Genomic DNA, 27,773 nt, shown 5'->3' with positions numbered 1-27,773 from the left:
GCCCGGAGGCCCGCCTGGAGGCAGGGGGGACGGGACGACGAGACGGGGCCGGGGGGCCGGGGGGCCGGGGGGCCGGGGGGGCCGGAGGGGCCGGGGGGCCGGAGGGGCCGGCCGACCGCAAAGAGTCGTGCGTGGGATCCCCTGCCCCTGCCCCTGCCCCTCTCCCTGTCCCTGGGCCCGCTGGCCGGTCCTAGACCCCTGCCCCCGCCCCTGCTCCTGCTCCCGCCCCCGCCCTGGGCCTGCTGGCCGGTCCTGCCCCTGTCCCTACCCTGCCCCTGCCCCTGCTCCTGCCCCTGCTCCTGCTCCTGCCCCTGCCCCTGCCCTGGGCCCGCTGGCCAGTCCTGCCCCTGCCCCTGCCCCTGCCCTGGGCCCGCTGGCCAGTCCTGCCCCTGCCCCTGCCCTGGGCCCGCTGGCCAGTCCTGCCCCTGCCCCTGCCCCTGCCCCTGCCCCTGCCCCTGCCCCTGCTCCTGTCAGTGCCCCTGCCCCTGCCCTGCCCCTACCCCCGCTCTTGTCTCTGCCCCTGTCCCTGCCCCTGGGCCTGCCCCCGCCGCCCCTGGTCCTGCCCCTTGGGCCTGCCCCTGGGCCCGGGCCCGCTGTCCGGTCCCGGCGGCCGGTCCTGGGCGGAGGAGAAGCTTGCCGGCCGGGGGTCCGGAGCCGTCCGGCCGGGGGAAGGGGCTCCCGGAGAAAGGCTGCTTGGGGGAAGCGTCTGGGGGAGGCTATAAATAGGGTGTAACGTGAGCCGGGGGCTGGCTTAGCCACACGGCGCTGACCACAGGCCACCACCTCCTTCCCCAAAACGCCGCAAGGCCCGGGACACTCTCCCCGGCTCCCCCACCCCCCTCAAATCCAACTGGCCCCCACTCCCTCTCCAGCCCCACACCCCCAGATCCCCTCCTTCCACCCCCCCACCCCCCCACCCCATCCTTATCTCCCCCTTTTCTCTCCCGACGGGGCATCTTTCCTCCTCCTCCTCCTCCCCATAATAATAATAAGGATGATGGGTGTTGAGCGCTCACTAGGTGCCAAGCACCGTTCTAAGCGCCGGCATAGAGGCAAGGCCATCGGGTCGTCTCCCCTCCTTGGGGGCTCACGGGCTTCATCCCCCTTTCCCAGATGAGGCCACTGAGGCCCGCCGGAGTGAAGTCGCCCGGCCGACAAGTGGAGGACTTGGAATTGGAACCCACCCCCTCTGACTCCCAAGTCAGTGCTCTTTCATTCTCTCATTCGGTCGTTGAGGGCTTAGTGGGTGCAGAGCACTGGACTAAGCGCTTGGAAAGTAGTAATAACAAGAATGATGATGGCATCCGTTAAGCGCTTACTATGTGCCAAGCGCCTTTCTAAGCGCTGGGGAGGAGACGAGGTGATCAGGTTGTCCCACGAATTCAGCAACAAATGATAATGTTGGTATTTGTGAAGCGCTTACTATGTGCCGAGCACTGTTCTAAGCGCTGGGGTAGACACAGGGGAATCAGGTCGTCCCACGTGGGGCTCACGGTCTTAATCCCCATTTTACAGATGAGGGAACTGAGGCACAGAGCAGTTAAGTGACTTGCCCACAGTCACACAGCTGACAAGTGGCAGAGCTGGGATTCGAGACAATCCCTACCCAGCGACGGGCTCTTCCCACTGAGCCACGCTGCTTCTCATCTCCCCAGGCCCATCTCCCACCCTCTCCCGGGATAACTTTCCCAAAGGTTTGGGAATCTCGCATGAACTGGGAGCGTCCGGGACAGGTAGACAACTTCCTCCGGAGGGGGAGGAGACAGAAGCCTCCCTGACAGGCCCCTCTGCAGGGAGATTCTGGGAGAGGAAAACTGAGAAGAGAAGGCCGGTCAACCTCTTGCCCCTCCCTACGCTCCTGGTCATCAGTTCCTTCAATAGTACTTGTTGAGCGCTTACTCTGTGCAGAGCACTGTACCAAGCGCTTAGAATGTGCAGTCGGGCAACAGATAGAGACAATCCCTGCCCGATAACGGGCTCACAGTCTGAATTGTGAAGCAGCGTGGCTCAACGGCAAGACCCCGGGTTTAGGAGTCAGGGGGTCATGGGTTCTAATCCCTCCTCCGGCACCTCTCAGCTGGGGGGGCCAGTCACTTCGCTTCTCGGGGCCTCAGTGACCTCATCTGTAAAATGGGGATGAAGGCTGTGAGCGCCACTTGGGACAACCTGATCACCTTGTACCCCTCCCCCCAGCGCTTAGAACAGTGTTATGCCCCTAGTAAGCGCTTAACAGATACCAACATTATTATTATTACTAGTGTATCTGCCTGGGGGAGGGGGAAATCGAGGCAGGGGGACCCCTCCAACCCCCACCCAACATCTAGCGCTTAAGGCAGTGGTTGGCACCCGCTGTGGGTAGGGGGAAGCATCGTGGCTCAGAGGCAAGAGGCCGGGTTTGGGAATCCGAGGTCGTGGATTCTAATCCCGGCTCCTCCACTCGTCTGCGGTGTGACTTTGAGCAAGTCACTTAATTTCTCTGTACCTCAGTTACCTCATCAGGAAAATGGGGATTAAGACTGTGAGACCCTCCCGTGGGACAATCTGATTACCCTGTATTTACCCCAGCGCTTACAACAGTGCTTGGCACAGAGTAAGGGCTTAACAAATACCACAATTATTCTTATTATTATCATCTCTCTTTATTGGTCTATGGTACTTTCCCAACGCTTAGCGCGGCGCTCCGCGCACAGTGAGCGCTCAATAAATACCACTGAAGGAACGAATGGGCACACAGTAAGCGTTTAAAAAATGCCATCGTTTTGTCTTTTCTTTTTTTTCTCCCAAGCTCGTTCATGGGAGAAGGGGAGCCGGATGGGGGGCTGCAAGAGTTATTCTCAGACGGAAACTTATTCTTCCCTCTTGGGAGGAGAGGACTGAGGGAGGAGGGAAGAAGGGAGGGGAGGAATGGAGGTTTGGGAAGGGAGAGAGGGGGGAGGAGGAAGAGGAGGAGGAGGAGATCCCTGGAGTTCCCCACGCGCTGTCATCCTCACCTGCTCTCCCAGGTGTATTCTCCCACACCGGCCTTGCTACAAACGTCCCTTTGTCCTCCCCGGTTTCCTTTGGCCATTTGTCTGCAAATGGGAAGAGTTTTCCTGCGTCTAGGATGGATCAGAAAGAATCTCGTCTCCGTTAGAGCGGAGGGTTCAAACTACCCACAGATTTACTGTCTTCCCGTCATAAATCCCTCTCCCCTTTCGCCCTCCACCCCCACTTAAAATAAAAAAAAAAAATGTATATCCAGCTCGCTCAGTTTCTAACGGATCCTGGATAATTGTGCAGGCAACGTGCTGAGAAATTCCACCCTTCCAAAGTCCACCGGGCTTGGGAATTATTGGGAGTTCATCCTCGCTCAGAGACACAACAGATGTGCAGCCTCGGAGACCGGTTTGGAAACCGTAAGCGGGGTTTCTAAATCAGGTCGCCGATCATTCCCTGGTAGCATCATCCTAAACGTTGGGCACAGGGGGGAGGGGGAGGGGGATCCCTAACGAACGGAGTGATCTTCATGGACGGGCCAGGCTCCTTGCAGCGATTCCCGCACCCTCAGGACCAGCTCTCCCATCACCTTGTCCTTCTGCGCTCCTAAAACCTGGGGGTCTTTGCTTCCCAACCACTTTGTTGGGCTATTTTCATTCAGTAGCATTTATTGAGCGCTTACTATGTGCAGAACACTCGTCTCAGGTGTCCGGGGAGATGATGAACTCGTCTTTGAAGTGCTCAAAGGAATTAATGGGGACAATGAAAAGGGACAATCATCTGGTTTGAATTAGGGACAAGTATTGATCAACCATTAAGCGGGATCCGAAACCCAGAATTCCTTTTTTATCCCCCCCTACGATCCCTCCCCCCACTTCCATCTTCCTTCCCGACCCCCTCACCTCCTCCCTCCCACGCCCCTTCCCCCCCCCCCCCCCTTTTTCTTCTTTTCTTTCAAGTGCGGGCCCAGTTTGGTGGCATCTGATTACAATAAACCTTTCGGGCCGCGTGAAGGATCAAATCAGGGCTTTTAGGTGGGGGAAAAATCAGGAATTCTGCAGATTTGTCAAAGCTGCTTTCTTCAACGGAAATTGAGCCCTATTTTGAGGGAAATTAGTTTTGCAGACTTAGTTAAAAAAAAAAAAACCAAAACCTTAAAACTTTTGTTCCCTAACCGCTTTACTTTTGTCCTCAGTCTCTCTTTCTCTGAGCTGGATCATGCTGCAGTCTTTGGACGGTAAGACTCGCCTTTCCCCCCTTATTTCTGGGATCTAATATTGTCGTAAACGCGGAAAAAATAGAGTCTCTGAAACAAGGCTGCGTTTCTGAGACGGGTTCTAGTGAGACAGCAGAGAGAATTGGACAAGGCTCACAAATTCGAAAGGATTTTTCTCACCACCCCCCTCCCCTTCCATTCAACCCCAAAAAAAAAAAAAAAAAGAGGAAATCTAGTGTTACAATATTGATGGAATATTTTTTGACTTTTCATTGTGTTTATGGTTTCAATATGTGCTCTGTTATTAAAAGGCAAAGTAACACTAAACACGACTCTTTGGGGGAGATCAAGTATACTGCGGGGGTCTTTGTGAAAACGGGAAGATCTTCACTCTGAGAAATACGGTCGTCACCCCCTCCCCTCCAAAAAACAAATTAGGAGCGGAAAGGCGGGCTTAACACGCAAGTGTCTCTCTTTTTCTCTAAGTTTATTGGAAAAGAAGCAAGAGGTCCTGGCGTGAAGCCGTATGGGCAAGCAGATTAGGAATCAAAGCATTCTTCCTGGCCTTTTAATTTGTCTGATGATAGGAAAGGGTGAGTGAGGGACCGAGAAATGAATGGATTTGAACTGAACCAAAGGTTCTTTAGGTCCCAAGTAAACACGATTCAGGCAGGATCTTTTCATCTCCAGGAGCTGCGAGCACTTCTTAACCTGTCCCCTGCTCCCCTGGCTCAGATGATATCAACGTCTCCTGCTGAATTTTCTAACCAACCTGTCTCCGTCAATCAGTCCCTGGAAATGTGGAGGAGTATCTCGAAGGAGGAAAAAAAAAAAAAAAAATAAGAGAAAAGCAGAGGGAGAGACTCACTTGAAGCAGACAATTTCCCAAGCACGGGTGTGTGTGTGGTGAGGGGAAGGAAGGGCAAACGTTTGGCAAACGAATAAATAGTAATATTCCTGATCAACCCCATCTGACGACGAGCTTTCTCCTTCAAGATGCAGGGCATCTCACCAGTTCAAATGAGGAGAAAAAAAAAAAAAAAAAAGAAAAGAAAAGGCAAGTTTAAATTTCCAACAGAAAGCCAAGATTGAAGAAATTGCAATTCTGGAACAAAATGCAGAGTTATTCAAAGGAGTGAGCAATGGGTTAATAATAGCTCAGTTTTAAAATAACAGTCCCTAAGACTTAAAAAAAAAAGAGTTTTTGTTTTTTTTTGGATTCATACAAATCTATGACTTCTTGAGGAGCTTTCCCTTTTCTCCATGCCTTTTGTTTCTGAGGAAGTTTGTTTTGTGTCTAATACACCATTTTCAGGGGCCAGCATGCATTTCCATTAGAAAGTAAAACGCAAGTGTAATTAATATTAAAAATGATTTTTTTGAAAGCGTATTTTATGACTACACCCAAATGGTTAACAACTGTGGTAACTAAAGAATTGTTTTTCCTAGTCACCTAGATGTATTCCTACTGAATGTAGGCTTTTTTTTTTTTTTCTCTTGTTCAGAAATGAATCAACCTCCTGGTTCTAGCAGTGATTTTGTTCCCCCCAGATGATATGAAAATGTTCATGGCCATTGATAGATTGTCAAGCATTAATTATAAGTATATTTAAGCAGTAATGCTTGTCTTAAATTCACAGTGGATCCTCACCAAATAATTAGTTCGGAGTCTGCCAAGACTTTGCTCAAGGTAGCTTCTGTCAAGTTGCACATCACAGAATATTGGGGATAGGCAAGTAGAATACAGATCCTAAGCCTGTTTAATTTTTTTTTTAAAATGTAATTTTAAACACCACTGTTGTGCTCTTTTAAATGGCTTAAATGCCTGCATCTCCCGTTCTTTTATTTTTAGTTGTATTTTATTATCATTTGGAAGAGATGACCATTCCATAAAATTAAGCCCTAAAAGAGATTTGTGTATGTGAATAACTCCTCTCATAGCATTAGTTGACTCTATCAGGCAACCCCTCTTTTTCATACTCCAGAAACTCCCCTGTTTAACTGTGTTTTTAATGTACCACCATTATCTCAAAAGTTACTGATTTCAGGGCCATCTAACCCAGGACACCAAAATCAAATGAGACGTAAGACGTTTAAGTAGCATGCAGTGAGTAGTTTTGTTGTTCTTTAGTGTGGATTTTAATAGAGGCTCTATTTGTGATTTATTTGTAATTAGAGTTTCTCTCCTAAATTATATTTCTTTTTTTTTTTCCCTTCTGGGAACATATCCAGGTTAGCCATTTAATTTAGTTAACCAAAAACTATTGTTGACATATGTAAATTAAATCTGTGGATTTCATATCTGAAAATTTGCAAGGATAAAAATATTCTTTCCATCCTAACTCTCAGAGGAATAGTATTTATTTCCTTGCTTTGCTTCTTCTCAAATGAAAAAAAAAAATGAAAATAGCCACAGACATAGTAACTCTCCCAATGGTCTAAGCATAATTTATGATGCACTGTATTTTCCATTCCCCTTAGAAACTGTTGCACATACCAGGACGTTTACATGACCATTTGTGTTAGATAAAAGGAAAATATACCAAACGTTTTGGGTTGTTTTAATGTTATCATATATCCTGAATGGGGAAACAAATGTATGCCTGTGCATACCTATGAATTATATGGATTAGAACATATAGGTTAAAGTATTGTCTATGGAGAATGTACATACATCTTGATTTGTTTTAAATTCATAATTACATGGAAAACAATTCCGGCCGTGTATATGAATTGAATATCATGCAAAATGGGCATGGATAACACAAAACCGTCTTAGTGGAGATGTATTTTGCAAATACAAATTCTGAAAAAAATTAAAGAGGGGAAATTTTGTCTTTCCAAGGTATATAACTACTGAGCATTTGATTTAATCACAACTTATTACCTTCCATTCCCCAATTCCTCAATGAAATATATCAAAGTGGAGCTTCAATTTGAAACTGTAATGAAAAAAATAATTGATGGTTGGAGTCCTCTTATTGGGAAATAATGTTAGGAAATATTGTTATGAGGTATGATCCCAGCGTGTTAAAAACAGTTTTTTTCCCGAATTAAAACAAAATGGAAAAGACCTCACTATACAAGGCCCCACACCTGTAGTTGGAAGTGTTAATAATTTCTTTGGTGTTTAAATTATAGTAGACTTTGAATCCACGTAAAATACTCAAAACCGTAAAGTTGGCTTTTCTTTCTTTTTTTTTTTTTTTTTCCCACCTGCAATCAAGTCCGGATGGCTGGGCAAGGCTGCCGCACACAGGATGCAATTTTATTTTGTGATTTATAAACTATTCTGCAGCTTACTGTTTTCTATTGATTCCTGGTACTACTTCCACGGGAAAATGCTGAAATTAAAACCCCTATTAAAGTATCTTTTTTTGGCCTTTATACTTCTACCCAACCCTGCTCAGTTTCAGACCCTAAACTGGAGACTCCCAGAGCAGGGTTCTAACTCCGCCTATGCAATATTCTCTGTTTAAAATAGCTTTATGTGAAGCATTACCTATTTTAACAGCCTCTTAACAAAAGCAGTTTGTCTATCTCTACTCCAAAAAATGAAAGATTCCCTTCAGCTTCTCGTGGCTTGAAAAGCACTACAGAACCTGCTGCTCTACTTGAAATGTCCATGAGAAATATATAAGATTCATAAACCTTGCCCAAAATTTGGGCTATTTTGCATTCAGCCTCTGGAATTCTAGGTAAGGCCATTGTCGTCTAATTTGCTTTTTCTAACGTACAGAGTCTTAAATTACTGAAAGAACTAAGTAATAACATTTTGGCAGTGGAATAGGTTATTCATTTTCTTTGTCCCTAGATTTTTAAACTCTATCAATTGGTAACATATTTTATTCCTAAAGAGACTTTTATTATGAGTCTATATTCTTGATCTAAGTCACTGAAGAGCCTATGGTGGGTGGTGGGGGGAGGGGGATTTTTTCCAATGCATTTGAAAAACACACTGCATTTTTATTTGATTCAGACCAACTGAAGGTCTGCCGTTAGTGTGGCCTTGAATAGTACTAATTTTTTTTGTTTGTTTGGTTTACAGGAGTGTCAGAGAACTTGTGTATTTGCTATTGAACCAAATTGAAAGTCAAGGCCAAACACCTTCCCTATTATAACCAGGTCAGGAATGGATTCAAGATTGATTTAGATTTGGTTGGCAGAGAATTTGTTCCAGCGATGGTTGAAGTTATGACCAAAAATCCCTGGCATTATACAGGATAGCAACAGATTTGAGACCTTCCTCCCTGAGTAAACTGCCTCCTTTCTGTGCTTCATTTTGAGCTTCAGATAAAAGGTGAAAAAATTAAAAAAAAAAAAAAAGGAATGGGGTGGAGATAGAGAGCAAATAGACACAGGCAGAACGAGAGTGGACTTGAAATGAAGTGCAAACAAATCCAGGATTTTCTCCATTTAAAAATCTTACAAGTTCTTGAGCATTATTATAATCTCCAGTTTTAATGAGATGAACAAAAAACTGGTTAAAATGTTTGGCATATAAATATTTTGCATTTCCTACTTGCCATATACCTCTAACGGGGTCACAGCGTATACTTTTTGACTGCTTACGGTGTCGCATCTAAACCCGATGCAGTCAGAGAATGGGTCTACCAACTCTGTTATATTGTACTCTCTCAAGCTCTTACTCCAATGCTCTGCACACCGTAAGCACTCAGTCAATCCAATTGATTGGCTGAGTTAAAGAAAATGAGTCATAAACACATAACATACATCCCTTGCATGTTTTCAGAAAACAGGGCATAAATTGGAGTGTGGGCAAGCTTCGATGTGGCCCATCTGTGAACTAACCTGCAAGTCGGAAATGCGAGCCTAATTACAGTAAATTGTTTTCAAAAAATTATGTTATTTTTAGATGATGTTGTATATTAGTAAGAGAGAGAGAGAGGGAGGGAGAGACCTTGCTTCACCCAAGAACAAATGCTGGAATGTTTTTGTCCACGAACCTTGGGAATGAGGAAGGCCAACATTCTACGTCAGAAGTTCTGCAGAGACGTATTGCCAAGATAGTCGAGATTCTCTTAAGTACCCGGCACACAAGGATTGCTTCTACCAAGCAGTCCTTCCATTCCACACCACTAGACACCATCTTCAGTTTACATCAAGTCCCAAAATAGTAACTGATAACAGTCATCCAAATATTTGGCTGTTGAAAGCATATAATGACATGTTTCCCTCACATTTCATTTTTAAGGTACTCGATTTATATTGAATGTATGCACACTTATATACATGCACACATATAGTCTTCGTTACTCTTAGTGGACTCCACTGACCACTGGGTGTGGATAGGGCTGAAAGGATGACAGTAACAGTCTCTTCCATGTTGGGATCCCGTGTTAAGTTTGTGGTTTTCTGGGTCACAGTCATTAGATGGTCTCAAAGGCTTCATTTGGACTCCTGAAACCAAATTGGGGATTTTTCTATTTCTAGTTCGTGTTATCCCATCCATACTTTAAGCACGAACAAAGGTGGTACTGTTGGAAACAACAAGACTGAAGGAGATGCTAGGCCTGTGACTCTGAAGATTTTGTTGCCTCCTTTTTCACGTTCACCTAAAACCATTCTTGTTTGCCAAGTCGGCCCTTCTCAACAGCAGCAGGGTTGATAACTCAACTTCTTAGACTGTAAGCTCATCCACTAGACCGAAAGCTTGTTGTGGGGAGGAATTGGGTCCATTTATTGTTATAGCATATGCTCCCAAGTGCTTAGTACAGAGCTCTGCACACAGTAAGCGCTCAATAAATACGATTGAATGAACCTCTTCGGTTACAGTCTTAACAGTAGCCTTTGCTCAACTAGAGCATGTCTCATTCTCACTTGCCACTTCTGGGCCTCTTTGATGGTTTTAGACAGCAGAGGAATATGGTGAATCGACACTGGACGAGTTGAAGAGGGACACATGGCTGGGATTTTTACCCCCAAAACCCAGCCACTTGGTCAAGCTTTTCTCTGGCTCCCCATCACCCTGCTCCCTCTGCTCCTTGACCTCTCCCCTAAACAAGCAGGAAGTTCAGTGGCTAATCAGCTCTGATATGTTGAAATGATGGCATTTCATTTGTAATTTAGCAGGGACCCGAATGACCAGGTAACAGCCTATTTCCACAGAGTCTGGAAACTGCACAGAACAGGCGGAAGCCATGGTGGAGAGTCAAGATGTTGGTGTTTTGAGGGGTGGAAATCACTCTTGTCTATGTCTTCTGGCTTTTGTTAAGCTCAGTAACTTGGAAAAGGAAGGGGGTGTGGGGGAGAGGGGGCTTCAGGGGGCTGTATTTCCCCCTCCCTAAATCCCATCCAGGCAATAGAAGATGGGTCTTTTACAAGTAGGCACAGTCCCTACTGGATACTCACCTGTGAACACATTACATCTATGTTTGGGAATTTACACTGGATTCCCAAGTGTGTCTGGGGCAAAATTCCAGGTATTGTCTTGCATAAATCAAGCTCTTTATTGTAGTTTAGGTCATGTTAAATAATAAAATGATTCTTTCCCCATGTACCATTGGAAAAGTTGAAATCAGTGGCAGTTGTAAGGCGCTTAAACTACAGAATACAGCCTGAAATTAAGAGTTGATGGATTAGGTTTTAAGTTTTGTTTGTTTTTTTCCTTACTGTGGGTACTGTAAATGGAAAAGATTAGGAAACTTGAGTTTTAATCTTAAATCCAATTGACAGCATCAATTTGGGGGAATGACTTAGTCTCCATGAACCTTTGTTTCCATATCTGTAAAATAATCCCATTCTTTCCCTACTTTATAAGGATGTGGTGAAAACAAAATGAGATTCTAAAAGATGTGAGTGCTTTGGAAATAAAATGCTCTATGAATTCAATATGCCGTGAGCATTTTTTTCCACATTAGAGATAAGATATTACACTTTGATCATTTAAAGCCAATCCATAAAACGTGTCTTTTTGTCCATGCTCCGTAAAAAGTAGAACATGGAAAAATTAAATTAAATTAGTCAATTTGTGCAATCTCATACAGAGCCAACAAGTACTTTTCTTCCTTAACTCTTACAGAAAAGCATTCATTTAAAAAGTAACAGCTTGGATCTTGTCGATTGTTCTTTTGAAAAGCTTATTTAGGGAAATGTGATTTCATTTTTGGACAAACGAAGGAGGCTGTTAGATGGGAATAACTATTCCATAATTGATTTAATACTGAGTACAGTGTTCTACACACAGTAAAAGCTGATCAGTGGATTGATGGGATTCTGAATGGAGCTGATGAAGGCAAACTATGAGTGGGCAGTATGGCAGAAGAGCATATCGCTCAGGGGCCTTTTAAAAAAATTCAAGTTACTGGCAATGTGTTGAGTTTTAAGCTTAGTTAGAGCTTTGAGCTTTTAAATGCACTTTACAAAATAGGGCTATAGGTTCTCCCAAGAAGGTTATCCTCCTCCTCCTCCTTCTCTTCCTCGTCTGTATTTATTGAGTACCTACAGTGTGCAAAACATTGCTAACGGAGCTTAAGAAACACATAGAAGTATAAAACACTATCCCTGCCCTTGAGAAATTTACTATTTAGAGAGACAAATAGTAATGATAATAGTAAGTATGATAATAATGGTATTACTGAAGTGCTTACTATGTGTCAGACACTGTATGAAGCCCTGGGGTGGGATACAGGCAAATAGGATTGGACCCAGTCCCTGTCCCACCTCCGGCTCACAGTCTCGATCCCCTTTTTATCGATGAGGTAACTGAGGCACAGAGAAGTGAAGTGACTTACCCAAGTTCACACAGTAGACAAGTGGTGGAACCAGGATTAGATTTCAATAACCAAGTATCGGGATAAATATAACTAGACAGTGAGCCCCACGTGGGACATGGAGAATGTCCAACCTGATTACCTTGCATCTACCCCAGGGTTTAGAACAGTTTAGAGCACAGTTAGCACTTAACAAATACCATTATTTTATTATTTCTTTTTTTTTTTTCCTGCAAAATTCCAAGCCTCAGTACACAGTCTCAGAACTCAGTGCAGGCATCAGGAAAACCTAGCTGATTTACCGTTCAATCATTTGAAAAGCAGCGGAGCCAAATTTCCAGAAACTACTTCCCTAAACTCCTGTATCCCCAACAAGATATGCATTTTCTTGGCAAATGGGCTCTTTTGGTATACTAGACCTTCGAAGTCCTGAGCTGGAATAAAGCTAAAAGCAGAAGGGTCTCACAGCAACGTGAATGTCCTATCTAACTCTAAATTCAATATCAGGCAGTAAATCAACAAAGATTAATTGTGCACCCACAGGTGGCTGGAGTATTTGTTAAAAGAAAAACATAATCGCCATTCTTAAGGAGATCAGCCAAAGAAGGGAGGCAGAACACTTGCACATAGCATGAGTAAAGAGAACAAATAAATATGATCATTTTTTATTAGATAATCATTGTGATTAAAGAAAGAATGGAGCTGTGGGGATGATTAGCTGGAAAATGTTCCCCCGGAGTTGAAAGATGAGAGAGAGATGAGGCGTAGGGCCCAGGAGAAGCAAGATACCAATATAATAATATATTTGATAAAGAGCTTATTATGTGTGAAGCACTGGGGAGTAGATAGAAAATAATCAGATCTTACATTGTCTCTGTTCTACTGCAAGCTCACTGTGGGCAAGGAACTTGTCTGTCTTCTCTGTTATATTGAACTCTCCCAAACGTTTAGTACAGTACTCTGCACACACTAAGCACTCAATAATTATGGTGGATCAGTGGATTGATACAAGGGACTCACAGCTTATGTGGGGGCCAGAATGAATAAATATTTAACCCCCCTTTTACAGTTGAGGAAATTGAAGCTCAGGAAAGTTAAGTCGCTTGCTCAAGGTCTCACAGCAGGCAAGAGGCAGAGTTGGGATTAGAACACAAGTCTCCTGACTTTCCAGTCTTTTGTTCTTACCTCCGGGCCCCGCTACTTTTCTTGGGTCCGTGTTTAAGGGAAAGCTTGAGAAAAAGGTACAGTGGGGTGGAGGGAAGTACTCAGTAGGAGAGACTGCAAACTGTCAAGGTTTTTAGAATGGAGAAAGGAGAAAGGACCCAGGAAGGCAGACAGGTTGAAACAATGTGACATAATGGAGAGAGTAAGGGTCTGGAAGTCAGATGACCTAGCTCCTAATCCTGCCTCCAACACTTGCCTACTGTGTGACCTTGTGAAAGTCACTTAACTTCTCTGTAATAATAATAACAATTATGGTATTTGTTAAGCGCCTACTATGTGCCGAGCACTGTTCTAAACTCTGGGGTAGATTCAAGGTAATCAGGTGGGGATCACAGTCTTAATCCCCATTTTACAGATGAGATAACTGAGGCACAGAGAAGTCGAGTAACTTGCCCAAGGTCACACAGCTGACAAGTGGCGGAGCCGGCATTATAACCCATGACCTCTGACTCCCAAGCCCATGCTCTTTCTAGGAAGTCACGCTGCTTCTCACTCTGTACCTCAGTTACCTCACCTATAAAAATGGAGATAAGATATTTAGACTTCTCCTACTTCGACTATGAGCCCCATGTGTCTGTGTCTGTGTCGGGGACTGTGTCTAACCTGATCATCTATCTACCTCAATGCTTAGTCGTGTGTCTGTCACATTCATTCATTCGTTCGTTCAATCGTATTAATTACTGTGTGCGGAGCACTGTACGAAGTGCTTGGAAATTACAATTCAGTGACTAATAGAGACGATCCCTGCCCAACAATGGGCTCAAAGTCGAGAAGCAGGGGGACAGACAATAAAACAAAACAAGTAGATAAGCAAATAGCAACAATACTAAAACATAGAGTTACAGATTTATACACATCATTAATAAAATAAATAAAATAATAAATATGCACATATACACACAAATGCTGAGCGGCGGGAAGGGGGATAGAGCAGAAGGAGGGAGTCACAGTGATGGGAAAGGGAGGAGGAGCGGAGGAAAAGAGGGGCTTAGTCTGGGAAGGCCTCCTGGAGAAGGTGAACTCTCAGTAGGGTTTTAAAGGGGGGGAAGTGTGCTAGTTTGGCGGATGTGAGGAGGAAGGGTGTTCCAGGCCAGAGGTAGGGTGTGTACCAGGGATCAGCGGAGGGACAGGCGAGAACGAGGTCCAGTGAGGAGGTTAATGGCAGCAGAGGAGCAGAGTGTGCAGGCTGGGCTGGAGAAGGAGAGAAGGGAGGTGAGGTAGAAGGGGGCAAGGTGATGGACAGCTTTGAAGCCAATAGTGAGGAGTTCTTGCTTGATAATACCCACTGTAATTGATTTTATCCTGATGAGCAGGAAGTCAATGGGGATCAACAAGCAGTGATTTGGGGCCCAATCAGTTGAATGGTGTTATTTATTAGGTATGTACTGTGTGCAGAGCACTGTAAGAAAACTTGAGAAAGTTAAGTACAACGGAGTTAGTAGACAACATGTCTATTGGAAGAACCATGGGCCTGGGAGTCAAAAGACTTGAATTCTATTCCTAGCTCCACCCCTGGAATTCTATGCGACCAGGGAAAAGTCATTTGCATCCCTAAACCTCAGTTTCCTCATCTGTAAAATGGGGGTAAGATACCTCCTCCTTCTACCTCTCCAGCTGTGAATCCTGTGTGATATAGGAACGGCATCTAATATGATTATTTTGGAGTTACTCTAATGCTTAATAAAATGCTTGTCACATACTAAGAGTTTAATAATTACTGTCATTATTACTATACTATCCCGCATGTCCGAAGACTTGAAGAAATGATAGGATCATACGGTTTGCCATATCTGTGTTGTTTTCTAGGGAGAAGCTATTGTCTTTATATTTCAAAGATAGTTGGTCTTAGTAATGTGGGCAAGTCACTTACCTTCTCTGTGCCTCAGTTACCTCATCTGTAAAATGGGGATTAACTGTGAGCCCCACATGGGACGACCTGATTACCCTGTATCTACCCCAGAGTTTAGAACAGTGCTCTGCACATAGTAAGCGCTTAACAAATACCAACATTATTATTATTAATGATAACAATAATGGTATTTGTTAAGTGCTTACTATGTTCCAGGCACTGTACTAAGTGCCGGGGTGGGGAATACAAGCAAATCTGGTTGGACACAGTCCCCATCCCACACAGGACCACAGTCTTAATCCCCATTTTACAGATGAGGTAATCGAGGCACAGAAAAGTGAAGAGAGTGGCCTAAGGTCACACAGCGGATGAGCGGGCAGAGCCAGAATTAGAACCCATGACCTTCTGACTCCCAGGCCGCTGCTCTATCTACTAGGCCATGATGCCCACCTCCCTCACTAGCCCACTAGATCCTGCCACTGCTTAATCATACCACCCACCCTGAGTGATCTAATCCCGGCTCCACCTGTCAGCTGTGTGACCTTGGGCAAGTCACTTCACTTCTCGGTGCCTCGGTGACCTCATCTGTAAAATGGGAATGAAGACTGTGAACCTCACGTGGGACAACCTGATTACTCTGTATCTACCTCAGCACTTAGAACAGTGCTCGGCACATAGTAAGTGCTTAACAAATACCAAAATTATCATTATTGTTATTATGTCCACTCAGCTGCCAGCATTTTGGAGTGTGTGAAGCGGCTAGGCCTAGCGGAAGGAGCATGGGCCTGGAAATTAGGGGATCTGGGTATACAGACCGTGAGTCCCTTGTAGGAGAGGGACTGTGTCTCACTTGTTCAGTTTCTATCTATCTCAGTGCTTAGTACAGTCCTGGGTACATATTAAGCCCTTAACAAATGCTTCATTTACGATTCTTGATGCTGCCATCCTCCTAGTCACTTCTATTTCTGCTGAGATGACATTGAATAATTGACTTTTGGGGTCCTAGGGCTCTGACCAGACTGTAAGCATACTGTGGGCAGGGGTTGTGTCTGTTGTTTTACCGTACTCTCCCAAGCACTTAGCAAAGTGCTGTGGAAGCAGTCTTGTCTTGCCTTATGCTGTCAGATCACCTCCAATCCCTAGCAACATCATGGATACATTTCTCCAAGAAGGCCCCACATCCATTTGCAATGGTTCTGGTAGTGGATCCAGAGAGTTTTCTTGGTAAAAATCCAGAAGTGGTTTACTGCTGCCTTCTTCCACACAGTAAACCTGAATCCCCCCCCGCCCCCTGCCCCCGACCCTCTCTAATGCCGCTGCTGCCCAGCACAAGGCAGTCTTGACTTGAAGCAGATTGCCTTCCTTTTGCCAGCCACTGGTTAAGCTAGGAATGGAATGGGTAAGACTCCGCTTGACGCTGCCTCCCTTAGTCGAGGCTGGTAGATTACTGGAAACTCTCCAGGTGTGTCCCTGAAAGGGTTCTGGACACAGTACTCGTTCAATAAATACGATTTAATGCAGTGGCAGACTGGCAAGGAGGTGCAAGCGTATAGGAACAAGGCTCTTACTAGTATCTCAGCCCGGTCCTCTTCTTTTCTCTCTTTTCACCCTCGACTTTTCTCTCTTGCCCAGTCCGGGTGTCCATTCTGTTGATACCTCAGGTAGAGAGTTCCTACTTTAAGCGAAGCAATCGATCAATGGTATTTATTGAGTGCTTACTGGAAGAGTAATAATAATGATAATAATAATAATTGTATTTGTTATGCGCTTACTATGTGCCAAGCACTGTTCTAAGATGTGGCAGAGTTGGGAGTCAGGATCCCTGATCTCAAGTAGCTGAAAATCTAGTGGGGGAGACAGACATTCAATTAAAATGCAGATAGGGGAAGCAGCAAAGAAAAAGGATATGGACAGAAGAGTTGTTGGGATGGGATGCGGTGAGCATCAAAATGCTTAAGGGGTAAACACCCAAGTGCAGAGGTGGAGTAGAAGAGAGGGTGAATAGGTTGGGGAATACATGGGCAGGGAGCATCTCTACCAACTCTCTTATATTGTACTCTCCCAAGCACTTAGTACGGTGCTCTGTACTTTCTCATCTTGTGTTATGCCATCGAATCATTTCCTGATCCACAGAGACATCACAGTCACCTCTCTCCCAGAACGCCCCACTTCCATCTGCAAACGTTCTGGTAGTGGATCCAGAGAGTTTTCTTGGTAAAAATACCGAAGTGGTTTACCACTGTCTTCTCCTGCTCAGTAAACCTAAGTCTCCACCCTCAACTCTCTCCTGTGCCGCTGCTGTAAGCCCGGGACTGTAAGCCCGTCAAACGGCAGGGACTGTCTCTATCTGTTGCCGACTTGTTCATTCCAAGCGCTTAGTACAGTGCTCTGCACATAGTAAGCGCTGAATAAATACTACTGAATGAATGCTGCCCAGCACAGATGAGTTTTGACTTGTAGCAGCTGGCCTACCACTCATTAGCTACTGCCCAAGCTAGGAATGGAATGGACAGGCCTCGGCTTGACTCTCCCTCCCATAGCCAAGACTGGTAGAGTCCTGGAAACTCTCCAGGTGCGATCCTGAGAGGGGGTCTGTACTAAGTACAGTCAATAAATACTATTGACTGATTGATCGATGGCTTGGAAAATGAGAGATGAGTCAGGGAAAGGAGGATTTTGAAAATAAAGAGCTTAGTAGTCTGTTGAATAAGAAAGGGGGAGAAGTACATGAATGATCTAGTAATGTTTTGACAACTTAATACAGACATCACTGGAGAACTAGAGCACTTTAAGTTTATATATGCCTCAATCAATCAATCAATGGTATTTAATGAGCTCTTATTATGTGTAGAGCACTGTACTAAGTGCTTGGGAGAGTACAGTACAACAGAGATGACAGACACATTCCCTAACCACAACCCTCACTGTGGACAAGGAACGTTGTCTGTTTATTGTTAAACTATACTCCCCAAGTGCTTAGAACAATGTTTTGCACACAGTAAGCACTCAGTAAATATGAATGAATTAATGGATGAATTATTGAATGTATATTATAATAATAACTGTGGTATTTGTTAAGCACTTACTATGTGCCAGGCACTGTACTAGGCACTGGGGTGTGTATAAATAAATCAGGTTGGATGTAGTCCCTGACCCATGTGGGGCTCACTGTTTGAATCCCCATTTTACAGATGAGGTAACTGAGGTCCAGAGAGGTGAAGTGACTTGGCCAAGGTCACACAGCAAACGAGTGGTGGAGCCGGAATTAGAAATCATGACCTTCTGACTCCCAGGCCCAGGCCCTATCCACTACGCCATGCTGCTCTCCCTGTGACTGTGAGCCCCATGTGGGATGGGAACTGTGTCCGACATGATGACCTTGATTCTATTTATTGTCATTGTTCTTGTCTGTCTCCTCCGATTAGACTGTAAGCCCGTCAAATAGTAAGTGCTCAATAAATACTATTGAATGAATGAAATGTGTTCACACCTCAGTGCTGAGCCCAAGATTAAGCACAGAATAAGCCCTTAATGAATACCATCATCATCATGTCACAAGAGGAAAGAACTCCTCTTTCCCGAAGGATGTTTCTGAAATACACTATACTACATGGGAAGAACAGAGAGGCAGAACGCAAAATGAACTGGAAAGGCAATTCCCTGATAATGCGGAACATTCTAACCGCAGTTTAATCTAAAACATCCTTTGAACCCTTAGCTTATCTTCACCACGATTCTGAAAGACTTGTTTTAAAAGATTACAGATAGGAGGAAGAGGAGGAGAGGCCCAAGTTGCCAAAGAGTGTAATAATACATGCTGGACAGAGAAAAAATACAACATAATTTGACATTTTTATCTGCTAAGTGTAGATAGTTTCCTCCCCTTTTAGTGTTTGTTTTATATCTTGTCTTCTTTTATTCATCCACACTACTTTCATTATGTTTGACACGTTGCAGCTGTGGTAACAGGATTCTTTTTAAAATGTACCTTGACTCAATGATGAGAATATTTGGCTCTAAAAATAGGTTATATATCTCACTTTTAATATGTCAAGTCTGGCTTGGGTCCAGAGGTGAGGGAAATAAATTTACACCATTATCATTTGCTTCTGACCAAACATTTCTGAAGTACATCTCAAAAACGGGAAAACGCTACTTGGGATCTCTCTTCCTGGTCGACGTCAGTGAAGCTTAAAACGATGATTTCATATGAAACCTCAGGAAATACATTAAAGTTATGGATGATCAGCTCAGTTGTTTTATGGAAGGAATAAGATCTCTTAGCCAGTAACGTAGTAACAATCCAGTCTATCCCTAAGTAAAGTGCATTGATCCACACACTGACGTGTTACATACCGCCTCCATCCGCTTCATTAGCTTTTATCCAAGGAACTGAAGGAAATTTGCCCTTTCCTAATACCTTCCGTTAAATCAAAATTATTTTTCCAGATCTTACTGGTGGTTCTTGATCATGCTATCTGGCTCTCTATTTCCTGTTTGTGGTATATTCCCACTGGCATCGTGTGAATTTCTTCACACATCCTGGGAAAAGGAAAATCAGAAGAGAGGTCTGCTATACAGATGGACTTAGTTAGATGGAACATGCATCTAACCCTTTTCCCATAACTCCTGTTTGTGTTTTTTTTAACAGATGGAAATGGTTTTATTAACCAATTATCATACTAGCACAATCAATTAATCAGTTATTTATTGAGCGCTTATTTTACACTGAACACTGTACTAAGCATTTAACAGATTTGGTATAGTCACGGTCCCTGGCCACAAGGAGCTCAGTGAAAACTGTGTCTTTGCCATTCTTGTGGCTTTCTTTTCCGTTTGGTTTTTCAGAAAAAAATATTGATATACACTCAGTACTCTTTTTTGTATTCCTGATGAATCTTTCCTCAAAACATTGGACTCCACATCTATTCTGGCTTCGGAAACCTCAGAGAGGCATTTGCAAACAGCTCATTTGTATTCTCTCTTTGTGAAGGGGGGAAATTCCAGGACCTGGAAGTTTGGAAGTGCGGTTATATTTTAAATTATTGTCCTTTTCCACTGCCTGATATGGGCTTTCCCAGAAAACTCCTTGGCTTTTCCATAGCCCTGGAGCATTTTTTCTTCTAGGCTTAAGTCATTGTTCAGCATCTTTCATGCACCTGACTGTGTTAGCTCTGGGAATTGACTGAGATCCCTCCTCTTTGGCTCCTAAATAATTTTAACAGATGCTGTCACTGGGGCCACTTTGTGATCATTACGTAGGGGGAGCAAACCTCACAACTACAAAGCTGGAGAGTGGATTCTATTTTTGCCAAAAGGGTTAGCATAGCACAGTGGATAGAGCACAGACCTGGAAGTCAGAAAGTCATGGGATCCAATCCTAGCTCCACTTATCTGCTGTGTGGCCTTGGTCAAGTCACTTGACTTCTCTCTGTCTCAGTTACCTCATCTGTAAAATGGGGGATTGAGACTTTGAATCCCACGTGGGACAGGGACTGTGTTCAACCTGATTTGCTGGTATCCACCCCAGAGCTTAGTATAGTGCCTGACACATGGTAAGTGCTTAACCAATACCACAATTATTATTATTATTATTATTAAATTATTAAAATATAATATATTATATTATTATATGTATGCCAGACCAGGCATACATGAGATAGGGTAATATATTCATTCATTCATTCATTCAATAGTATTTACTGAGCGCTTAATATGTGCAGAGCACTGTACTAAGCACTTGGAATGGACAATTGGGTAACAGATAGAGACAATCCCTGCCCACTGACGGGCTTACAGTCTATTGCTCCTGCTGGAGTTCATTCCACTTCCAACCAAGGGCAAATGCAGAATCATAGAAAAGGGAGGTCTTTACACTGACATCACTCAGTCAAAAGCAGTTAATCATCTTGCCCCCTCCTTTATTACCTCACTGATTTCCTTCTACAACTCAGCCTGCCCACTTCACGCCTCTAATGCCAACCTTTCACTATACGTTGATCTCGTCTATCTCACCACCAATCCCTCTCCTACGTCTTGTCTCTGACCTGGAACTCCTTTCCACATCATATCTGAAAGATCTCCCACTCCTTCCTTCGAAGCTTTGTTAAAATCACATCTCCTCATGATTAAGTCTTTGTTTTCCCTATTCCCTCTCCCTTCTGTATCACCTTCGCATTGGATCTGTACCTTTTATTCACTCCACCCTCTGCCCCACAACACTTACGCATATATCTATCATTTATTTTTATGTATTTATCTGTTGCCGACTTGTATATTCCAAGTGCTTAGTACAGTGCTCTGCACATAGTAAGCGATCAATAAATACTATTGAATGAATGTATTTCATCCCCTCTCAACTGTGAGCTCCTTGTGGGCAGAAAACTAACTCTCCCAACCACTTTAGTTCAGGGGTCTGCTGGCAGTAAGCGCTCAGTAATCAATATGCTTGGTTGATTGAGTACTTGGAGAAGATCGTTGATTGTGTTTATTGATCTTTTCAGCTACACCATACGCACAGACAAAACTTTCCCCCATCAGAAGGATCATCTTTGAAAGGAACCATGATAAAAGCTTCCTATTAATCTTCCATCATGATCTGATGTCCTCTATATATAGATTGTAAAATCCCTGAGGTTCAAGGATCATATTTATCAACCCTATTGATTAGTACTCCTCGAATGCTTACTATTGTGCTCCGCTCAGAGTAAGCACTCAGTAAATTTTATTGATCGATTGATTAGATTTAATTTCATTTTCCTTTTTTTTTTTACAATGAACCACAATTGGGAAAAGCATCCATGTATGCATATACAAATTGAATGCTAATAATAAATTGGTTCTATGAAGACCATTATCCATATGAGGTCATTATGTAAATCCTCAAGCTTTTGAAGGAAATATTAAAATCTAAAGTTATCCAAAATTATGCCCCTGGTTGTCTTTTTATTTTTTTTTAAAGGAGGGAATATTGTGTAATAATGTTCTTAAAAGTGCAATTTTCCATTTTATAAAAATACTGCAAAGAGAAAAAAATCACATATTGGATGAACAATTTTCTGGTTTGGGTCATTTCTAAAACAAAACATTCAAGACAAAGGAAAGGTAAATATAGTGTTTCAGTAAAAATCATTAAATTAAGGAAAAATGTTTTCTTTCCACTGTAAAATAAATTTTTTCACGATGTTCACTTGACTGTTGAAGTCTTTAGCGTGGCACTCTACTATTTGAATCTCAACAATTTATATACACTTCGAAATGTTATATGAACTGCTAATATGCAGTAGAAAGTTTGAGTAAGTTTTACAAAACAGTTTTGCAGACTAACACAGTTCACAGAGCTAAAAGTGAACACATTTTAAAACTGTTGAGCAGAACAATTTAGCCACTTCCACATTCTGCTCGTTGCACATGAAGTAAAATGCTTTTTAAAAGTCTCTGCAGTACATAATTGTGGGGAAAAAATATTGAAAGCTTTTATCTTTGAATTCAGGAAATATAATTTAGCACCTCCATACATCTAGGGAATTATCCACAAAATTTACGTTAAAATAACGTTGAGGACATGAACAGAAAGAAAAAAAAAAGGATATTATTAATCCATACATAAAGTCAATATTATATTGATAAGGTATAAAAAAAAGTAAATATATTCAAGAATACTTTGCCTATATAAGTAAAATGCTAATTGCAGAATCATTAAATGGTAGTCAAAATGTACACTTGGGAAAGATATCATTAACATGATTAATTTGGGCAGGGATTGTCTTTATGTGAAACATAAGTTGATACTTGATTTATTTGGTTATTTGGAATGCATTCAATGTGAAAATATTTTCTTTTTCCTCCACTGATTCTTTTGAAATTTCCCAATGTTTCACAAGCATCTGATTCAGTTTACATTGAAACGTCTTAAAATATGATATAGATTATCCTCACTTTTAATATAATCAGATCAGAAGTGAAAAAAGGTTCATTTAATATGGATAATGACATAAAATAGGTGTACTGTTCACATTTCTTTCTAAAAAAATCAAAATAAATACTTGTACAATACTGCTGAAACTTTACCACATGAGAATGAATTTCTTAGTTTTCAATATTGAAAAATATATTTTCTAAAGAAATATTTATTATCACATTCACCCAATGAAATTAAAATATGCATGTAATTTAGCATATGAATCTAACTGAATCTATATACCTAAATTTTGCTGTTTGCTCACATTTAATCTAATTTAATAATAATTTTAGAATTGTAAGAGTCATCTATGAGCCAAAATTCAAAGCATCTGTTTTTTTTTAAATAGCCACAAGAAAAAAAAGCAAAACACAAAAAAAACAGAAAAGAAGGAATTTTAAAAAGTAAATATTTAACAATACTTTAAAGGAAAAAAAAAACCTGTTCCTAATTCAGTATTTCTTGGAAATTGCATCATTAGGTCTGCAGAGCAAAAACAGTTGAAATACCATAGATATTATGATAGAATATAATTCTCCACTTTAATGAAGAGTAAAAATACTGCCTTTTCTTAAATGTGGTAATTGTCTTCAATATTTTACAAAAAAAAGAAAATTGCTTTATTCTCTTAAAGGAACAGTGCACAACCAATATATGGTCTTCATGTTTATGCAAACAAATGTAGTGTGACGCTATGTGTTACCTTGATCTTATTATTATTTGAAGATTTATACATGTCAAGTGACCTGTAGAATAAAAAAAAAAATTACAACTCCCACACTGGTGCACCATCAAGGGGAAGCAGGTGCTGGTTAATAGCAGGAGAAAATTAAAAGCGGCCTGACCATGGCAGGGGCCGTTTGAAAAGCTTTATGCTAGCCAGAAGTTTAATTTTTAAAGTAGTTTTACAATCCTCTCAAGCTGTCAGTTGGAAAAAAGAATTATATTGAATGAATACCAAGTCAGTAGATGATAACTTATTTTGGTAGTTTTTAACAAAGTTTTAAAAATGCAATCGGTGCCGGTAAAGAGGAAGCTTAAAAGTTATTTCCTTTTCATGCCTATCAGGTAATTCTAACTACTTTTGTCATCATTTCATCCAGCTGTGGAAGTATGCAAAACAGTATTTTCTCAAACATGGTGCTTTGTGGATTTGTGAATTTTATGACTTTTACAGCAAAGTGATCTTGTAAAAGAAAAATTGGGTGGATTCCTAAATTATAAGCAGGTAGTGCTGATAAAGTGGGCTTTCAGGTACAGGAAAGCTACCCAAAAGTCCTGAATTTCATCATTTTCCAAACTACAAGCAACTTAATACTTTGGTGATTTTACAAGGACTGTCAGAATTGCCGGAAATGAATGCATATTCTAAAATCCTTCAAAAGTTGGCCTGATCACCCCAACTAATTCCCCCAAGGGGAAGGTAGATTTGGTGTTCCATTGCTGGCTCTGGTGGAGAGAAGAGAGGACAGTACTGTCGACAGTTTTGACTTTAGCCAATATGGCGGTGGTTCCTTACCCTAAAATATCCCAAATGTACAAGAAAAGACCAACAAAATATAGCACGTGCAACAGAGATCAGCACTGTACATTTAAATAAAAGCAGATGCACCTTCATAATTTCGATTTCACCCATTTAGGAGAACAGCACACCAATTCTTCCGGGTCTGTGAGTTGTAACTCCCTTTTTTTTTCTGCGTGCTGTAGCCAACGCTCCATTTTTCATGGACGGATCATGCAGCCTGCGGCTTCCTCAGACTCTTTGATTTTTTTTTTTCCTTTCCCTTTCCCTCTCTGAGCCATTTCACTGCTTGTTAGCACCTCGCCCAGATGGTGGGCAGAGTCAGGGAGGGGAAGTGTAACTCGAAACAGCCAATTTTGTCCCTTGTTAGCAGCTCTGAGAGAGAAGATGAAATTAATGGCTAAAATGAAAGTTTGGGATTATCTGGGCATTGCTACTCCCTGATCCTAAGGGTTGGCCATTCTCTGCATTTCTCTACTTACAGGTTTTTCAAAATCTTCAAATATGAATAAATTTAATGATGTATCCAATTATTATGAAACATTTCACATCACTGAGAGCCTCATTCTGGTCACTGATTCAAGAGAGAATGGGCAATTTAAGGATATTGATCAATCACTCAATCAATCATATTAATTAAGCGCTTATTATAGTCAGAGGGCTGTAATAGATGCTTCGGAGAGAAGTTCCTGGGTTCTAATCCCAGCTCTGCCACTACCTGCTGAGTGACCTTTGGCAAGTTGTTAACTTTTCTGTTACCTCATCTGTAAAGGGGGGATTAAAACTGTGAGCCCAGTGTGGGACATGACCTGTGCCCAACCTGATTATCTTGTATCTATCTCATCACTTAGTACAGTGACTGTAACATAGTATGTGCTTAACAAATATCATAAAAAAGTAGGTAAGCACTATCCCTGTCCACAAAGACTTTACAGACTAGGAGGGGTAGGACAGACATTCAAATAAACTTCCTATAATAATTGTGGTATTTGTTAGGCATTTACTATGTGCCAAACACTGGACTAAGGACAGGGGTAGATTCAAGGTCATCAGATCGCACATGGGCCTCTCAGTCTAAGTAAGAGGGAAGACAGGTATCGAATCCCCATTTTTCAGATGAGGGACTTGAGGCACAGAAAAGTAAAGTGACCTGATCAAGGTCACATAGCAGACAAGTGGCAGAGCTGGAATTTGGCTTCCAGGTATTTTGACTCTCAGGTTCATGGTCTCTCTATTAGGCCACACTGTATTCACTCACACTTTTACTCTTGTGAATGATTTATGCTAATATGGGCTATGTTCAGAGGCAGGGGATGGGGAAGAGGGACTTTTGGGCTGGCTACTTGACTGATTTTATACTGGACAGTCTAGTTGTTTACTGATTTATCTATTTTTTGATAACAATAATAATACACATGGTATTTTTTAAGTGCCTAGGCATTGTACTAAGCACTGGAATAGATACAAGATAACCGGTTCAGTCATGGTCCCTGTCCCACATAGGGCTCACAGTCTTAACCCCCATTTTATAGCTGAGGAGCCTGGGGCACAGAGAAGTGAAGTGACTTGCTCAAGGTCACACCGCAGACAAGTGAAGGAATCCGGATTAAAACCCCGATCTTTCTGACTCCAAGGCCAATGGTCTATCTTCTAAGCCAAGCTGATGCCTTTATGACAGGTATTTTTTTTATTTTCAGCAATCACCTTCCCTCTGTCCCGCATGTTCACAGAGGCTTGGAAAGGAAACAAATTTAGGCAGAGGCAAATTTGAAAAGAAATCAAAAACATCCCAAAGAGAATCCATGACTCACATAAAACCAACTGTTTTCAGTCTAAACAATATCTTCAGCATTTCTTTGGAGGGCTAGTTAGTCACGTGATGGAAAGTTTTGAAACTAATTCAATACTAAAATCAAAAAGAAAGTGTTTTGTTTCTGTGTATTGCTTCTAGGGTGTAACATTAAACTACTACTTTTATGTACGTATCGTTGAAAGTTATATACATGACAGTAAAAAGTACAGGGGAGATATATACCTTAAATGCTAGCTCTTTAATTCTTACAACTTATATATCAATCACGGTTTGGACTCAAGGCGGTTCTGTTAAAAAGATTCCAGCTCTAGAGACTATTGCATGAGGCCTTCATGCACCATTTAAATGTGAAAAATGTACACTTGACTTAGAAAAAATACGTCGTGAAGTGTATTTAAGAATAATTGTATGCTTTTCTGATGCATTAAATGTCGTCTCTTTAGAAGGGAAGAAATGCTTTTTCCACTATACATTCAGAGGGTGGAAGTCATAAGTGTCGTGGGTGTGTGGGTGTATGTGTTGGAGAAATCCAAAGGAAAAAAAAGTAACTTTCAGTCCTTTGCTACCGATGATTTTTTGTCTCTGTTTAACCCAAACAGGAAGTTGTACAGAGAGGTGAAAGACTGTTATTATGAAATACAGGAACAAACAATTTCGGTGATGATGTATTGGATCATGGGGAGAAGACTGATTTCTCAAAGGTGTGCAAAAAAATGGTGATGGTCAAAGTTTTATCGAAAATGGTGTCAGACATACGTTCCTGCCGTGGCCATTTATCAGATAAAAAGAACTGATCATTTTATTCCTGTTGCTGGTCTTTATAGAGTTTGTACTCCTCCCTTTTTCCCTCTGTCTTTTTTCAACTCCTTTTCCTCTTTCTCTTTCTCTGTCTCATTTTCTCTTTTCTTCTCACCGTGTGTATTTCCTACTAATCTTTTCTCTTCAGACATTGTCGTTTTTAGCTGGGTGAAGGATGTACACCTTGATTTCTGCAGAAGAAATCTCTGGTGAAGTCATAACCTATCTGCTTAAGTAATATCCAAAAGGTAACTGCATCCTTTCCATCCAGCAATAATTCACAGCAAACAGAATCCATGGCAGAGTCAAATAGAATATTCTAACACTCTTTGGGGAGCTATAGCATTATGATAGCAATTTAATGCAATGAACTAATATTATGAGATTTTACATTCGGAGAAACTAAAGTGTAAAAATACATAAATGTGTATTCAGTTTTTTTCTGTACTCTGATGGGCTAAGGATTTACCAAACTCTTCATTCTTAAGCCCATTTTATAGTCTGTTAAAGTCAGACTGCTAATTGGGAAGCAAAATGATTTCTACTCATTTTGTTGTCATTATCAAAACTGTGTACAAATAAAATTCTAACAAAGAAACAGATTATTCTAAAAGAAATGAATGGACAGATGTTACTAGTTAAGAAATAAACCACTAATATGGTAGAAAGCATATTTCTAACC

At 42.0% G+C, this 27,773-nt stretch overlaps 1 non-coding gene across 1 annotated transcript; it reads right to left on the bottom strand.

Moving 5' to 3' along the window:
* Window positions 1–17,450: 17,450 nt before the first annotated feature.
* Window positions 17,451–17,588, bottom strand: LOC114814083. Its single transcript, XR_003761825.1, has one exon. It is a non-coding gene; the product is annotated as a small nucleolar RNA SNORA7 (small nucleolar RNA).
* Between the last annotated feature and the right edge of the window lie 10,185 nt (window positions 17,589–27,773).

Source organism: Ornithorhynchus anatinus, chromosome 8, assembly GCF_004115215.2.
Source record: "Ornithorhynchus anatinus isolate Pmale09 chromosome 8, mOrnAna1.pri.v4, whole genome shotgun sequence".
NCBI lineage: Eukaryota > Metazoa > Chordata > Mammalia > Monotremata > Ornithorhynchidae > Ornithorhynchus > Ornithorhynchus anatinus.
The sequence above is the reverse complement of the archived record's forward strand: the minus strand, read 5'-3'. Positions and strand labels throughout refer to the sequence as shown.